Source organism: Aethalodelphis obliquidens, unplaced genomic scaffold (genome assembly GCF_003676395.1).
Source record: "Aethalodelphis obliquidens isolate GAN/ISIS:26980383/991018 unplaced genomic scaffold, ASM367639v1 scaffold1, whole genome shotgun sequence".
Classification (NCBI taxonomy): Eukaryota; Metazoa; Chordata; class Mammalia; order Artiodactyla; family Delphinidae; genus Aethalodelphis; species Aethalodelphis obliquidens.
The window spans coordinates 53,447,322-53,464,596 of NW_020837945.1; positions in this window are offsets into that span (position 1 = coordinate 53,447,322).

Below are 17,275 nucleotides of genomic sequence, written 5' to 3' on the forward strand. Positions count from 1 at the left end.
ACATATGCTTTGCCAGTTATCATCTTCTAACACACAAGAAAACCTATATATAATACATATACTTTTTAAATTTTATAACCATTTTGCCTAAAAGGTAAGCTCCTGGAGAGCAGGAATGTTTGTTTAACAAAACAAACACTGTTGAATCCCAAGCATCTAGTTCAGTTCCTAAATAGTAGATACTGAACTAATATTTGTTGAATGAAAGAGTGGATGAATGAAAGCATCTTCACATTCTCCCACCAAAATTGGTCTCTAAATAGCCATCTTGTGTTTCAGAGCTGCAGGGTAAAGGGTCAATAAATATTTTAGTTGGCCAATCCTTCACCAGGGAAACATAAATGAATATAATTCTTCCAGGGCATATTTTTGCTAAGTGTTTAGAGCAATTGCTATTTAAATACTGTGCTTTACTGTTAAAGTCTGATGAGTGTTACTTTATAAAATGTCAATTAAACAGAATGAGGCAGACACTCTTTTAAGTCATATACAATCCTATTATCTTTGATGAGAGTAGATGCTAAAGAGTATGTCTCTGAGACAGGGAAAATCAACGCAATTATCTAAACTATGTGATCTTTGAAATTATGTCTGTCTCATGTTTGAATAAAACCTCTCAATACCTTGACATTTATAAATGCTCAATAAATATTTGCTGGTATAAGAATGCATTTCAAAACTCCCTTTTCTCTAGCATAGTGTCAAGGATTTTTAATTTTAGCTGCTGACACTTAGGAGATCTCTGGTGGTTCCATGTCCTCTCTACCCAAAAGGAATTTTGGTTAAATAACTTCAGAGCTCACATTCTATTGATTTACACTTATTTTAACTATTCTGCTAGATTAGCGAATTCCTTAGATAAAAGAACACTGGGAGAAAGGCTAATGAGTATTTTTTTCTTCAAATTGTCATGCTTTCATTAGGGTCCTCCCTAATCTGTGCCTTAAGATGTTCTTTTCACTTCAGTTAAATCTACAAATAGCATGTTGAAAGAATCTCATCACTTTCTTCTCTGTGTTTTAATATTATAGCCCCAAAAGGAAACAGTTCTACACAGTGAGTAGATATTAATGCCTGGCTAAATTTCATCAATGATGAGAAAACAATAAATTCTATTCTTTCTGGGTCTGTGGTCAGTGCACAATATTGTGTACTACAGTGTGGTACTGTATCTTAGCAGTGTGAACCAAAGATGGAGTGACAGGACTTAAATTGGATCTAGCTTTGGGGAATTTAATGAAAAAAAATCTAGAATGACAGAAAGTTAAAGAAAGAACATTTAATTAAAAAACAAATTTCTTTAACAATTATTTTTCTATAGTCCCTTTGCTATCATCTTAAACTCACATATTTGATTCAAAGCTTTTCCCTCAATCTTATGGAGTCGAAGAAGTTATCATGATACAATTGAAACTTCAGATTCTCACTGCTGAAATCTTTCATCACAATTCTAAAAGGTCTTGCAATGGTCTGAATGTTTATGTCTCCCTGAAATTAATATGTTGAAACAGAACCTCCAAGTTTTGGCATTAGGTGGTAGGGCCTTTGAGATGTGATTAGGTCATGAGGGTGGAGCCCCCATGAATGAGACTAGTGCCCTTATAAAAGAAGCACAACATAGCTCCTTAGCCCCTTCAGCCATGTGAGGATATATATATAATGAGAAGTCTGCAATCTGACTTTTACCTGACTGTGCAGGCACCCTGATCTTAGATGTCCAGCCTCCAAAACTGTGAGAAATAAATTTCTGTTGTTTATAAGCTACTCAGTCTGTGGTATTTTGTTATAGCAGCCCAAACAGACTAAGACAGGTCCCCACTACTACCACCATTTCCTTAATGTCTATCAATGTTCATAAGGATTGATAAGATTGAATTCTTAGAATGTGATCATTCTTGACTGCCTTTCTGGTCTAGGAAGTAGATTATATGAGCTAGGAATTGCATTAAGACTTCTTCCACAAAAACAAAGAAACAAAAACAATAGCAAAACCCTTAGAGGTACACGTACTGGGGAGACCTCCAAGATGGCAGAGGAGTAAGACGTGGAGATCACCTTCCTCCTCACAAATACATCAAAAATACATCTACATGCGGAACAACTCCTACACAACACGTACTGAATGCTGTCAGAAGACCTCAGACTTCCCAAAGGCAAGAAATTCCCCACATACCTGGGTAGGGCAAAAGAAAAAAGAAAAAACAGAGACAAAAGAATAGGGACGGGACCACACCAGTGGGAGGGAGCTGTGAAGGAGGAAAGGTTTCCACACAGTAGGAAGTCCCCTCACTGGTGGGGACAAGTGGGGGTGTGGGGGGAAGCTTCAGAGCCACAGAGGAGAGCACAGCAACAGGGGTGCAGAGGGCAAAGCAGAGAGATTCCCGCACAGAGGATCAGTGCCGACCAGCACTCACCAGCCCGAGAGGTTTGTCTCCTCACCCGCCGGGGCGGTCGGGGTGGCCGGGGCTGGGAGCTGAGGCTCGGGCTTTGGAGGTCAGACCCCAGGGAGAGGACTGGGATTGGCTGTGTGAAGACAGCCTGAAGGGGGCTAGTGTGTAGCAGGGAGGGAGTCTGGGAAAAAGTCTGGACCTTCCAGAGAGGCAAGAGACCATTGTTTCAGGGTGAGCAAGGAGAGGGGCTTCCTGCTCCGTGTGCCCAGAGATGGCAGAGCACTGCTTAAGCAAGCTCCAGAAATGGGCGCGAGCCACAGCTATCATTTCGGACCCCAGAGGTGGGCAAGGACCGCTAACGCTGCCACCAAGAATACTGTATGCAAGCGCAGGTCATTACCCACACCCCCCTGGAAGCCTGTGCAGCCCACCACTGCCAGGGTCCCGTGATCCAGGGCAAACTTCCCGGGGAGAACACACGGCGTGCCTCAGGCTCCTGCAATGTCATGCTGGCCTCTGCCACCGCAGGCACACCCTGCATTCCAGTTATGACTACCATACCCCTCCCTCTCCCTGGCCTGAGTGAGCAATAGAATCCTAATCAGTGGCTGCTTTAATCCCCTCCTGTCTGGGTGAGGAACAGACTCCTGAGGGTGGCCTACACGTAGAGGCAGGGCCAAACCAAAGATGAACCCTAGGAGCTGTGGAACAAAGAAGAAAAAGGGAAATCTCTCCCAGCAGCCTCAGGAGCAGCAGATTAAATCCCCACAATCAACTTGATAAACCCTGCATCTGCGGAATACCTGAATAGACAATGAATGTTCCCAAAACTGAGGCGCTGGACTTTGGGAACAACTGTAGACTTGGGGTTTGCTTTCTGCATCTGATTTGTTTTTGCTTGTATGTTTATCTTAGTTAAGGTTTTAGTGTTTGTTTTCATTGGTGGGTTTGTTTATTGGTTTGGCTACTCTCTTCCATTTTTTTTTTTTTTCTCTTTTTGTGAGTGTGTGTATGTAAGTTTCTTGGTGTGATTTTGTCTGTTTAGGTTTGCTTTACCATTGGACTTAGGGTTCAGTCTGTTCAGGTTTTTTTGTTGGTTTTTTTCCTTTTATGAGTGTGTGTGTGTATATTTCCTTGTGTGATTTTGTCTCTTTAGTTTTGTTTTTACCATTTGTTTTGGGGTTCTGTCTGTTCGTTTTTGGGTTTTTTTCTTCCTTTTCTTCCATGCCACGTGCCTGGCAGGGTCTTGGTGCTCCAGCTGGGTGTCGGGCCTGAGCCTCCAACATGGGAGAACCGCATCCAGGACATTGGACCACCAGAGCCCTCCCAGCCCCACGTATATTAATCAGTGAGAGCTATCCCAGAGATCTCCATCTCAACACAAAGACCCAGCTCCACCCAACGGCAAGCAAGCTACAGTGCTGGATGCCCCATGCCAAACAACTAGCAAGACAGGAACACAACCCCACCCATTAGCAGACAGGCTGCCTAAAGTCAAACTAAGTTCACAGACACTCCAAAACACACCACCAGACGTAGCCCTGCCCACCAGAGGGACAAGACCCAACCCCACCCACCAGAACATAGGCACCAGTCCCCCTCACCAGGAAGCCAACACAAGCCACTGAATCAACCTCACCCAGTGGGGGCAGCCACCAAAAATAAGAGGAAGTACGAACATGCAGCCTGTGAAAAGGAGACCCCAAATACAGTAAGTTAAACAAAATGAGAAGACAGAGAAATATGCAGCAGAAGAAGCGAGGTAAAAACCCACCAGACCAAACAAATGAAGAGGAAACAGTCTACCTGACAAAGAATTCAGAGTAATGATAGGAAAGATGATCCAAAATCTCAGAAATAGAATGGAGAAAATACAAGAAACAACAAGGACCTAGAAGAACTAAACAGCTAATAAACAATGATGAACAACACAAAAAATGAAATTAAAAATTCTCTAGAAGGAATCAATAGCAGAATGACTGAGACAGAAGAACGGATAAGTGACCTGGAAGATAAAATAATGGAAATAACTACCACAGAGCAGAATAAAGAAAAAAGAATGAAAAGAATTGAGGACAGTATCAGAGACCTCTGGAACAACATGAAATGCATCAACATTAGAATTATAAGGGTCCCAGAAGAAGAAGAGAAGAAGAAAGGGACTGAGAAAATATTTGAGGAGATTATAGTTGAAAACTTCCCTAACATGGGAAAGGAAATAGTCAATCAAATCAAGGAAGAGCAGAGAGTCCCATACAGGATAAATCCAAGGAGAAACATGCCAAGACACATATTAATCAAACTGTCAGAAATTAAATACAAAGAAAAAATATTAAAAGCAGCAAGGGAAAAGCAACAAATAACACACAAGGGAATCCCCATAAAGTTGACAGTTGATCTTTCAGCAGAAACTCTGCAAGCCAGAAGGGAGGGGCAGGACATATTTAAAGTGATGAAGGGGAAAAACCTACAACCAAGATTATTCTACCCAGTAATGATCTAGATTCAACAGACAAATAAAAACCTTTATAGGCAAGCAAAAGTTAAGAGAATTCAGCACCACCAAATAAGCTTTACAACAAATGCTAAAAGAACTTCTCTAGGCAGGAAACACAAGAGAAGGAAAACACCTATGGAAACAAACCCAAAACAATTAAGAAAATGGTAATAGGAACATACATATTGATAATTACCTTAAATGTAAATGGATTAAATGCCCCATCCAAAAGACACAGGCTTGCTGAATGGATACAAAAATAAGACCCATATATATGCTATCTACAAGAGATCAACTTCAGACCTAGGGACACATACAGACTGAAAGTGAGGGGATGGAAAAAGATATTCCATGCAAGTGGTAATCAAAAGAAAGCTGGAGTAGCAATACTCATCAGAAAATATAGACTTTAAAATGATGACTATTACAAGAGACAAAAGAGGACTCTACATAAAGATCAAGGGATCAATCCAAGAAGAAGATATAACAATTGTAAATATTTATGCACCCAACATAGGAGCACCTCAATACATAAGGCAAATTTTAACAGCCATAAAAGTGGAAATGACAGTAACACAGTAATAGTAGGGGACTTTAATACCACACTTTTACCAATGGACAGATCATCCAAAATGAAAATATAAAAGGAAACACAAGCTTTAAATGACACATTAAACAAGATGGACTTAATGGATATTTATAGGACATTCCATCCAAAAACAACAGAACACACTTTCTTCTCAAGTGCTCATGGAACATTCTCCAGGATAGATCATATCTTGGGTGACAAACCAAGCCTCAATAAATTTAAGAAAATTGAAATCTTATCAAGTATCTTTTCCAACCACAATGCAATGAGACTAGATATCAATTACAGGATAAAAACAGTAAAAAATACAAACACATAGAGGCTAAACAATACACTACTAAATAACCAAGATATCACTGAAGAAATCAGAGGAAATCCAAAAATAGCTAGAAAAAAATGACAATGAAAGCACAATGATCCAAAACCTATGGGATGCAGCAAAAGCAGTTCTAAGAGGGAAGTTTATAGCAATATAATCCTACCTCAAGAAACAAGAAACATCTCAAATAAACAACCTAACCTTACACCTAAAGCAGTTAGAGAAAGAAGGAAAAAAAGAAGAAAACCCAAAGTTAGCAGAAGAAAAGAAATCATAAAGATCAGATCAGAAATAAATGAAAAAGAAAGGAAGGAAACAATAGCAAAGTTCAATAAAACTAAAAGCTGGTTCTTTGAGAAGATAAAAAAAATTGATAAACCATTAGCCAGACTCATCAAGAAAAAAATGGGAAAAGACTCAAATCAACAGAATTAGAAATGAAAAAGGAGAAGTAACAACTGACACTGCAGAAATACAAAGGATCATGAGACACCACTACAAGCAACTATATGCCAATAAAATGGACTACCTGGAAGAAATGGACAGATTCTCAGAAAAGTACAACATTTCAAGACTGAACCAGGAAGAAATAGAAAATATGAACAGACCAATCACAAGCACTGAAATTGAAACTGTGTTTAAAAATCTTCCAACAAACAAAAGCCCAGGCTTCACAGCCGATTTCTGTCAAACATTTAGAGAAGAGCTAACACCTAACCTTCTCAAACTTTTCCAAAATATTGCAGAGGGAGAACACTCCCAAACTCATTCTACAAGGCCACAATCAACCTGATACCAAAACCAGACAAAGATGTCAGAAATAAAGAAAACAACAAGCTAATATCACTGATGAACATAGATGCAAAATTCCTCAACAAAGTACTAGCAAACAGAATCCAGCAGCACATGAAAATGATCATACACCATGATCAAGTGGGGTTTATCCCAGGGATGCAAGGATTCTTCAATATATGCAAATATATCACTGTGATACACCATATTAACAAACTGAAGGAAAAAACCATATGATCATCTCAACAGATGCAGAAAAAGCTTTCGACAAAGTTCACCACCCATTTATGATAAAAACCCTCCAGAAAGTGGGCACAGAGTGAACCTACCTCAACATAATAAAGGCCATATACAACAAACCCACAGCAAACATCTTTTTCAATGGTGAAAATCTGAAAGCATATCCTCTAAGATCAGGAACAAGACAAGGTTGCCCAGTCTCACCACTATTATTCAACACAGTTTTGGAAGATTTAGCCATGGCAGTCAGAGAAGAAAAAGAAATAAAAGGAATCCAAATCACAAGAGAAGAATTAATACTATCACTGCTTTCAGATGACATGATATTATACATAAATAATCCTAAGGATGCTATCAGAAAACTACTAGAGCTAATCGATGGATTTGGTAAAGTAGCAAGATACAAACTTAATGCACAGAAATCTCTTGCATTCCTATACACTAACGATGAAAAATCAGAAAGAGAAATTAAGGAAACACTCCCATTTACCACTGCAACAAAAAGAATAAAATACCTAGGAATAAACCTACCTAAGGAGACAAAATCATGTATGCAGAAAACTATAAGGCACCTATGAAAGAAATCAAAGACGATACAAACAGATGGAGAGATGTACCATGTTCTTGGATTGGAATGATCAACCTTGTGATAATGACTATACTACCCAAAGCAATCTACAGATTCAGTGCAATCTCTATCAAACTACCAACGGCATTTTTCACATAATTAGAACAAAAAATTTTATAATTTGTATGGAAACACAAAAGACCCCAAAGAGCCAAAGAAATCTTTGAAAGAAAAACAGAGCTGGAGGAATCAGGCTCTGTGACTTCAGACTATACTACAATGCTACAGGAATCAAGACAGTATGGTACTAGCACAAAAACAGAAATATAGATCAATGGAACAGGATAGAAAGCCCAGAGATAAACCCACACACATATGGTCACCTTATCTTTGACAAAGGAAGCAAAAATATAAAATGGAGAAAAGACAGCCTCTTCAATAAGTGGTGCTGGGAAAACTGGACAGCTACATGTAAAAGAATGAACTTAGAATACTTCCTAACACCATACACAAAACTAAACTCAAAATGGATTAAAGACCTAAATGTAAGGCCAGACACTATCAAACTCTTAGAGGAAAACATAGGCATGACATAAATAGAAAACATAGACATGACATAAATCATAGCAAGATCCTTTTTGACCCATCTCCTAGAGAAACGGAAATAAATCAAAAATAAACAATGGGACCTAATGAAACTTAAAAGCTTTTGCACTGCAAAGGAAACCATAAACAAGATGAAAAGACAACGTTCAGAATGGGAAAAAATATTCGCAAGCGAAGCAACTGACAAAGGATGAATCTCCAAAATTTACAAGCAGCTCATGCATCTCAATAACAAAAAAACAAACAACCCAATCCAAAAATGGGCAGAAGACCTAAATAGACATTTCTTTAAAGAAGATAGACAGATTGCCAACAAACACATGAAAGGATGCTCAACATCACTAATCATTATAGAAATGCAAATCAAAACTACAATGAGGTATCACCTCACACCAGTCAGAATGGCCATCATCAAAAAATCTACAAACATTAAATGCTGGAGAGGGTGTGGAGAAAAGGGAACCCTCTGGCACTTTGTAAATTGATACAACCACTATGGAGAACTATATGAAGGTTCCTTTAAAAACTAAAAATAGAACTACCATATGAGCCAATAATCCCACTCCTGGGCATATACCTGGAGAAAATCATAATTCAAAAAGAGACATGTACCACAGTGTTCATTGTAGGACATGGAAGCAACCTAAATGTCCATTGACAGATGAATGGATAAAGAAGATGTGGTACATATATACAATGGAATATTACTCAGCCATAAAAAGAAACGAAATTATTTGTAGTGAGGTGGTTGGACCTAGAGTCTGTCAAACAAAGTGTCGTAAGTTATAAAGAGAAAAACAAAAACAGTATGGTAACACATAGATAAGGAATCTAAAAAAAAAAAATGGTTCTGATGAACCTAGGGGCAGGACATGAATAAAGATGCAGACGTAGAGAATGGACTTGAGGATACAGGGTTGGGGGGAAGGGTATGTGGTATGAAGTGAGAAAGTAGCACTGACATATACACTCTACCAAATGTAAAATAGATAGGTAGTAGGAAGCAGCTGCATAGCACAGGGAGATCAACTTGGTGCTCTGGAACCACCTAGAGGGATGCGATAGGGAGGGTGGGAGGGAGAGGCATGAGAGAGGGGATATGAGGATATATGTATACATATAGCTGATTCACTTTGTTATACAGCAGAAACTAACACAACCTTGTAAAGCAATTACACTCCAATAAAGATGTAAAAAAAATTTTTAAATGTGCATATTCCTATATCAGCATCCCAAATCTACCACTCCATCATGAAGAGAAATTAAATGGAATTGCTGCTCCCTAAAGATTAATTAGTAAGCTTATTCAGATAATATTTATTTTGTTTCTCTATGAACAGTGCTAGGCTCTAAAATATCGCTGGCTAGGTTAGCTAGTCTACTAGTTCTAAATCCTCACCATCCAATATGGTAGTCACTAACCACATGCAGCTATTGAGGACTTGGTGTGTGGTCAGCATGACCGAGAAACTAAACTTTTTAAATTTAATTTTGATTAATTTAAATATAAATTTACATAGCTACAGGTGGCTAGTGGTTACCATATTGGACAGTGCAGTTCTATGGACATATATCTTTGAGTAGTACCAACAGGAGCTATACTGGCAGAAAGCTTATAATCTAATGGACAAGGAAAATAGCAAAGAATGATGAATAAAGCAAATACTTGGCAGAGGCTGTTTTCAACTGTTGTTATTGTAAAATGAAGTGTAGGTCACTGGCGGCAGTAAATGTACAAATCTTGATCATAAAGCAGGGTGCGAGGCCTTCATTTAAACAATTCTAACAATTATCACCTGTGATACATATATATGCCTGTAAGAAACATTAAAATGTATCAGAAAAGTGCTCTACATGAAAAACCTGTGCTTGACCACCATGAAAAAATAATCTACCAGATATGTCCACCATCTATTTCCGGCAACATGATTGTCATTTCCAGGGATAGGAAAGAAGTCAATTTTAGACTGATGCAAAGACATCTCTAATTATTAAGTTATTAAAAATGGGATGATGGTTTTCTCACATCATTTCTGTTTGTAGTCTCTAGATGTATGTTATCTTCATGGCTATTTGTATTCTTGTTGTTCAGGAGAAGTTTTATTTCAGAAAGAGAGAGAGAATGCAGAAACTATCAAGAAAGGAAGGAAAAAAGGAGGAAGGGAAGAAGGAATTTGCTATGCTGAAGTAATGATGTGGTTTAGAGAGGATAAATGTCAAATCTACTTTTAAGGAAAATGAGAACAAATTATTAAACCAAAATGACTAATCATATTTTTAGTTGTTGTTCCATATGAAAATTTAGAGGGAGGGGATATGGGGATATATGTACACATATAGCTGATTCATTTTGTTATACAGCAGAAACTAACACAACATTAGTAAAGCAATTATACTCCAATAAAGATGTTAAAAAATAAATAAACAAACAAACAAAAAAGAGACTGTAAAGGTTTCAACAGACCAAAAATCAGATTTTGTTTGTGGATCAAAACATTGTGCTTGTGCTATCTCATTTTACCTTTCATCATGTTATTTCTCAGTTATTTGCAGTGCACTGGATTTCAAAATGGAAGATCCGCATTGTCAAGTGGAAGAAGTAACTGAGCTTATCTATGATGCCTATTTGGCGGCATTCATACGTGCTCCACATTTGAGCTACTGACGGAGAAGATGGCCTTATTAGGTAAGGATGGGTTAGTTCTTCAGAAAATAAAGAGGAGGGAGAGAGAGAAGCTTGATGATCTAATCAGAAAAACCAAGGATCAGACTAAGAAGGAAAATCAAAACTTGGGTAGTATTAAATAAGGAATTATCTAAGTAGAATGGTCTAATGGAATAAAATGCATCGGGGCAAAACACTAAAGGAAGACAGAGAGCAAATTTGGTTTTGTTGGATGATACTAGAACTCAGTGGCACACAGGGATATGGGGACAACAGGTCGGGAGCTGATGAGCAGTGTCTCAACACTTGGGAAAATTTACTCATTTTTCTTAAATCACATATAATTGTGAATATGTTTTCTTGCCACTGCATTACTTTCTTTGAGAGAGAGTCAGAAATAACTGCTTAACTGAATTGATCTGAATTTGGTCAATATTACTTACTTTCTCCTTCCACTAAAAAATAAAGTTCTGCGTGTTTTCTTAAAGAAAATACAATACTTAGTTTATTTAAAATATTTTGGGGTAGCTTGGAAACAAATTGAAATAAAGTCGATATATTTAATAAGATCTTTCCTTTGACACTGTCAGTATCCCATGAGGTAAACAGGGTAAATACTATTTTGTCCACATTTCATTTTAAAGATAATTAAAGCAAAACTATGATAAATTAACGTAATGATAAATGTTCATGATTATTTATCAAATCAGTGACAAAAATTTTACTTTAATATTTTTAAAAATGGAAAAAAATTAAAGAAGTTGTTATTTTACCATTCCACCAATATTTTCAAAACTATTTCCTAACATTCTCTAAGAAATGTGTGTATACTTTTTGCCTAAGAAGTCAGATATTATTTGATACATATATTCATCAATATTTAAGAAATAATATTCTTAAATATTTTTAGGCTTCTGGTTTTTTTTCTCTAAATATCTCACTAGCACAGTAAAATAAGGCAAGGGTAAATAAATAACCCACTATAAAGTAGCTTGCTACAGATTTAGGTGATTGTCCAGAGAAATTAGTTGATTTTTTCCCCTCCTAATATTTTCTGCTTTTTTTATATACTTGTTCAGTTGTTTTGTTTTGTTTGCTGATTTTTTTTTCCCTTAGAGCAGTCTGATGTGGTGTGTGTGTGTTTGCTGTCTTCCTTTGGTTAATAAAATGAAATACGATATTAGATTTGTATTATTCACAGTACTGCTAAGGAAAAATTCACATTTTTATCAGGATATAGGAAACTTAATAGACCATGGCCCCTAATAAAATAATAAAATAAGATGATGGGGTTTTAATAATTATTTGTTCGCTTTTAGAGTGGTAGCCAAGACTGTTTTCATGGTGCGGCATTACTAAATGTCACTATTTGTCTTTCTGTCCTAATTCTCTGTATATTCATATTTGAAAAGCCTCAATCATCTAATGAAATCATTTGGAAATTATTTACTGAAATAAGTAGTTTTCCAAAAAACACTCTGGTTTTCCCTTTCATACTATCAATGGAAATGTATTCTCTACGAAGGTTTAATGTACATCAATGAATAGCCCTAGAGACAACTCTTTGCCCTTTGGACAATTTTTCATAGTAGAGGGCAGAGCTGTTTCAATTTAAATGATGTTGCACTTGAGGTCAACGGTAATAAGCAAGCTCTACTAGACTTTCATTACATTTTCTTATCATCTGAATATAATCATAAGCACTTGATGCTAGCTCCTACAGCCTTCACGTGAATTATAAATATCATATTTAAGTTTCTCTTTAGAGGAGAAACAAGATTTCTGCTGTGGATGAAGAAGTGAATACAGTTAAGTAACGTGATCTGTTTACCAAATTACCTGCCATCAAAAGAAAGCAAAATGCCCGGAAAATGGGAATTGGCTTGACACCTCATTATTTAAAACAAACAAACAAACACATCTGTTTTTGAATACAGAATTAACCTATTAGCCCACTGTCAAAATAAAGCTTCCAACTGAATGTCCAATTACCCACTCAAAAGACCCTCACAAATCATTTGGGCAAAAACCTCTACAAAGAGGCCTGCCTGAAGGTCAGCAGTGGAAATGTGTGATGCAATAAGAGGGGAAAAAAACCAAACAAACAGAGAATTCAAAACACTCTCCTTGTTATTTCCTCAACTCCAAACAAAAGAACCTTTTTAATCTACAATGAATCCCACATTTATCTCAATACATATAATTCCAACACTGGAATTGCATAAAGATCATGCCTACCAGCAGAATTAACTCTCCTTAAGCCCTAAGAAATCCCACTAGCACAGTAAAAGAAGGCAAGGGTAAATAAATAATCCAGTCTAGAGTAGCTTGCTACAGAATTAGGTGATTGTCCAGGCCTTGATATCACTAATTGCTTTATGCACGTGGCCTATTGTCTTCTGTGCTAGCTAAATTTTTGGTGGAGGAAAAAGCTGGTGATGCATCTAATTTCAGCTTTGAGAGCCCTGACTGTGCTCCCTTGCTCATCTGAGTTTACGTAGGCATACATGCATAAACATGGCATTGTAAAAAAGGTATTTAAGTAAAGGTTATCAGCCTTTAAGAATTGTAATGAGGCCACCAGGTAAAAAAAAAAAAATGGTCACAACTTGTGTGCTATGCAGAGCATAATGCAAAGTTTCTCTTTCCTGAGGCACCATCTAAATCACTTCTGCTCTATGAAGACTTTAATTCAGTGTAAAGAAAATACTCTTCAGCTTCTCCAAAAGCTTCCATCTTACCTGGATTAAACTTCAACCTGCCTGTTGTCATTTTACTTCACAGTCACTCAAACACTAAGGGAAATAGGAGAAGCAATTTTAAAAGAAGTGTATACCTCAGTGACTTTAATAATAATCTACAAGAGTTCCATTTCCTCTCAAATTGAACAAGACCACATTCAGGTCAGAAGATCACAAGGTAGTGAGCAAATGGATACTTCCCACATACATGTTACTGAATTGATCAGTATGTGTATAAGAAAATTGGTACAGTTGGCCCTCCATATTGGTGGGTCCTACAGTCACAGATTCAACCAACTACAGATCAAAAATATTTTTTAAAAAAATCCAGAAAGTTCCAAAGAGCAAAACTTGAATTTGATGCACACTGGCATCTATTTACATAGTACTTACATTGTGTTTACAACTATTTACACAACATTTACATTGTATAAAGATGATTTAAAGTATGTGGAAGATATAAAGATGATTAGATGATTTAAAGTATATGGGAAGATGTGAATAGGTTATATGCAACTACAGCTGACTCTTGAACATCAAGGATTTGAACTGCTCGGGTCCATTTATACGCAGATTTTTTTCAATTGTACATACTACAGTACTACACGATCCAAGGTTGAATCCTTGGACACAGAAGAATTGATATAGAGGGCCAACTCTAATTTATTCACAGATTTTCAAATGTGAGGAGGGTCAGCACTCCTAACCTCTGAGTTGTTCAAGGGTCAACTGTACTACGCCATTTTATATAAGGAACTTGAGCACCCTCAGGTTTTTGTATTGTTGCGGAGGGGAGTATGTCCTGGAACCAATCCCCCACAGACACCAAGGGACAACTGTACTATCTTTGTAAAATGTTGATGAACTATATTATAGGGTTAAAATATTGATCTCAAGAGTTAAACTGTCTCTGTTCAAATCTGACTTTGCCATTTGCTGGCTGGGTGACATGGGGCAAGTCATTTAACTTAAGTCTCACCTCCTCGTTGCCAAAATAAGGATCACGATGGTGCCTATTTCAAATGGTAATTGTGGGTTGTGAGATAATGCCAGTTGACTAGCTGTAATATAAAATATAAGACCCACAAGTTCTTAGCATACGCCTGACATAAACAGTAAGGATGTGTTCAGTGTTAATTTTTATAAATCTGTTATTATATTGTGAACTAGACAAGATCCAGATATTTTAAACAATTTTTTCCATTCTTCCAAATACCACATGCAATGTGCTCAACCTTCTTAGTTTTGTTTTAACTAATTGATGTTAAAGTAATCAAGTTTTAGTGAAGCACATAGATATAAGTCATAAGACATGTTTTCACCTAACTTAGGGGTTGCCGAACTTTTTTCTGTAAATAGACAGACAGTAAATATTGAGAGCCATAGCCTCTGCTGCCGTCAATTCTGCCGCTGTAGTGCCAACGTAGCCATAGATAATACAGACAATACGCAAATCAACAGGTGTTGCTGTGGCCCAATAAAACTTAATTTATGGAAACTGAAATTTGAATTTCATGCAATTTTCAAGTGGCACAAAATATTATTCATATTTTGATTTTCTTTTCAACCTTTTTAAAAAGTAAAACAAAAACAATCTTAGCTTGCGGGCCACACACAAACTAGAAGTGAGTGGTATTTGGCCCTCAGGCTATAGTTTATTGAACTCCTAATCCATTATTTCTACTAAAACTGTTTAATCGTTATAGCTTGTATTTAAAGATAAATTATATATAAATTCTTTCAACGTTCTTGACTATTTACTAGTGAAATTAATGAATATGCCCTATCAATAGCCTAGTATTTTACTGTGATATTAACAGTCCTAGTAGTTAATGCTAAAAACTTCTAACACAATTTGGCACATTCCTTAATTTTATTTCCTCTGAAATGTAAAAATAAGGTAAAGCGTACTTTAGACATTAGTACTGAGGCTGGTCATTCTGGGGAAGAGTAAACCTGCCTACCTGATCACTGTAATGAAATGTCAGCTCTGGAGTTGTCAAATGACATAGCCACTGGAAGAACTGAGGGAGGCTAGATAATTGGAAAGATAAAAAGGTTTGTCTAGAAGAAGGACTCTGATCTTGATTGAGATTTAAAAAAAGGATTGGATGTAGATCATCTGATTGGACAGTTCACCTTTGGTAAACAACACTGGTTGTTTGTGTGGCTTTATTTGAGAATAAAAAGAAAAAAGAACGTGGAAAAAAGAACAAGGGAGAGATCATCCAATAAATATAAAACTCTATTGGTCTACTGCTCTGCTCTTTGAGGAGACTCTTGAGGATTCTGAGTATATTAAATAACATCTGATATTTACAACCGGAACTCTAACTATGCGGCTTCCACATCCACAGATTCAACCAACCTAGTATTGGATTCAACCAATTCCGGACCAAATTCAATCCAAGGCTGGTTGAATTCGTGGGTGCAGAACTGGAGGACTGGAGGGCCGGCTCTACTATGCCATTTTATACTTATAAGGCAGCGGTCCCCAACCTTTTTGGCACTAGGGACCGGTTTCATGGAAGACAATTTTTCCACGGACCGGGGGCGGGGATGGGATGACTTCGGGATGATTCAAGTGCGTTACATTTATTGTGCACTTTATTTCTATTATTATCACATTGTAATATGTAATTAAATAATTAAACAACTCACCATAATGCAGAATCAGTGGGAGCCCTGAGCTTGTTTTCCTGCAACTGGATGGTCCCATCTGGGGGTGATGGGAGACAGTGACACCCGAGGTGTGGTGCTTATGTCCAGTTTACTCCGTGATCTCGTTTTGGTTGCTCTCACTGCAGAAAACCCTGCTTCACAAAGATAGGATGTTGGAAACGGAAGCAGGCTTTTCAGTGCTTTTGTGGCAATCTCAGGATACTCCGTCTTGACTTTCATCCAGAACGTATGGAGATTTGAAGTTGTCTCAAACAAATTTTTTTTTTTTTTTTTTTTTTTTCTGTACGCGGGCCTCTCACTGTTGTGGCCTCTCCAGTTGCGGAGCACAGGCTCCAGACGCGCAGGCTCAGCAGCCATGGCTCACGGGCCCAGCCGCCCCACGGCATGTGGGATCTTCCCGGACCGGGGCACGAACCCACGTCCCCTAGCATCGGCAAGCGGACTCTCAACCACTGCGCCACCAGGGAAGCCCTCAAACAAACTTTTAAGGCCACCGTCATTTGCGATCTCAAGCAGTTGATCCTCTTCTAGCACGGATAAAGTCGATTCAACTGGCTTATTCACAAATGGGTTGTGGATCCATTCCTTCCCAGTTCGGGGGTCTTTTGTGGTTGGGAAGTAATGCTCAAACTCTTTTGAAAGCTGAGATTGGTGAACATGCACCAGCAGGGAGAAAGAAGGCCCTGGCTCAGTCTCTTTCAAAATCTCTGCTAATGCTTGAAACATGACAAAAGTCCCAATGTTCATTTGTTGCCCCCATAATTCCAGTTTGGCTTTGAATGAAGCCACTTTATGTGCCAACTTGAACACAGCTACCATTCTCCCCCGAAGTGATGACAGACTGAGTTTGCTGAGCAGGTTGAATATGTCACACAAGTAAGCAAGTTTTGTGACGCATTCTGTGTCACTGGAATGTGCTGCCAGTGGTGACTGTTTCTCTAAAAGAAATCTCTGGAGCAGCTCACGTAACTCAAAAACTTTGGCCAGTGATCTACCTTTAGAAAGCCATCTCACTTCTATGTATAAGAGAAGACGTGTATGCTTTGTGTCCATCTCCTCACAGAGCTGCGCGAACAGACGTGAGTTAAGGGCATGTACTTTAATGTGGTTGACAATTTTAATCACAACCTGCAAAACGTTGTTAAGTTCAGGTGACATTTTTCGGCTAGCCAGCATTTCTCTATGG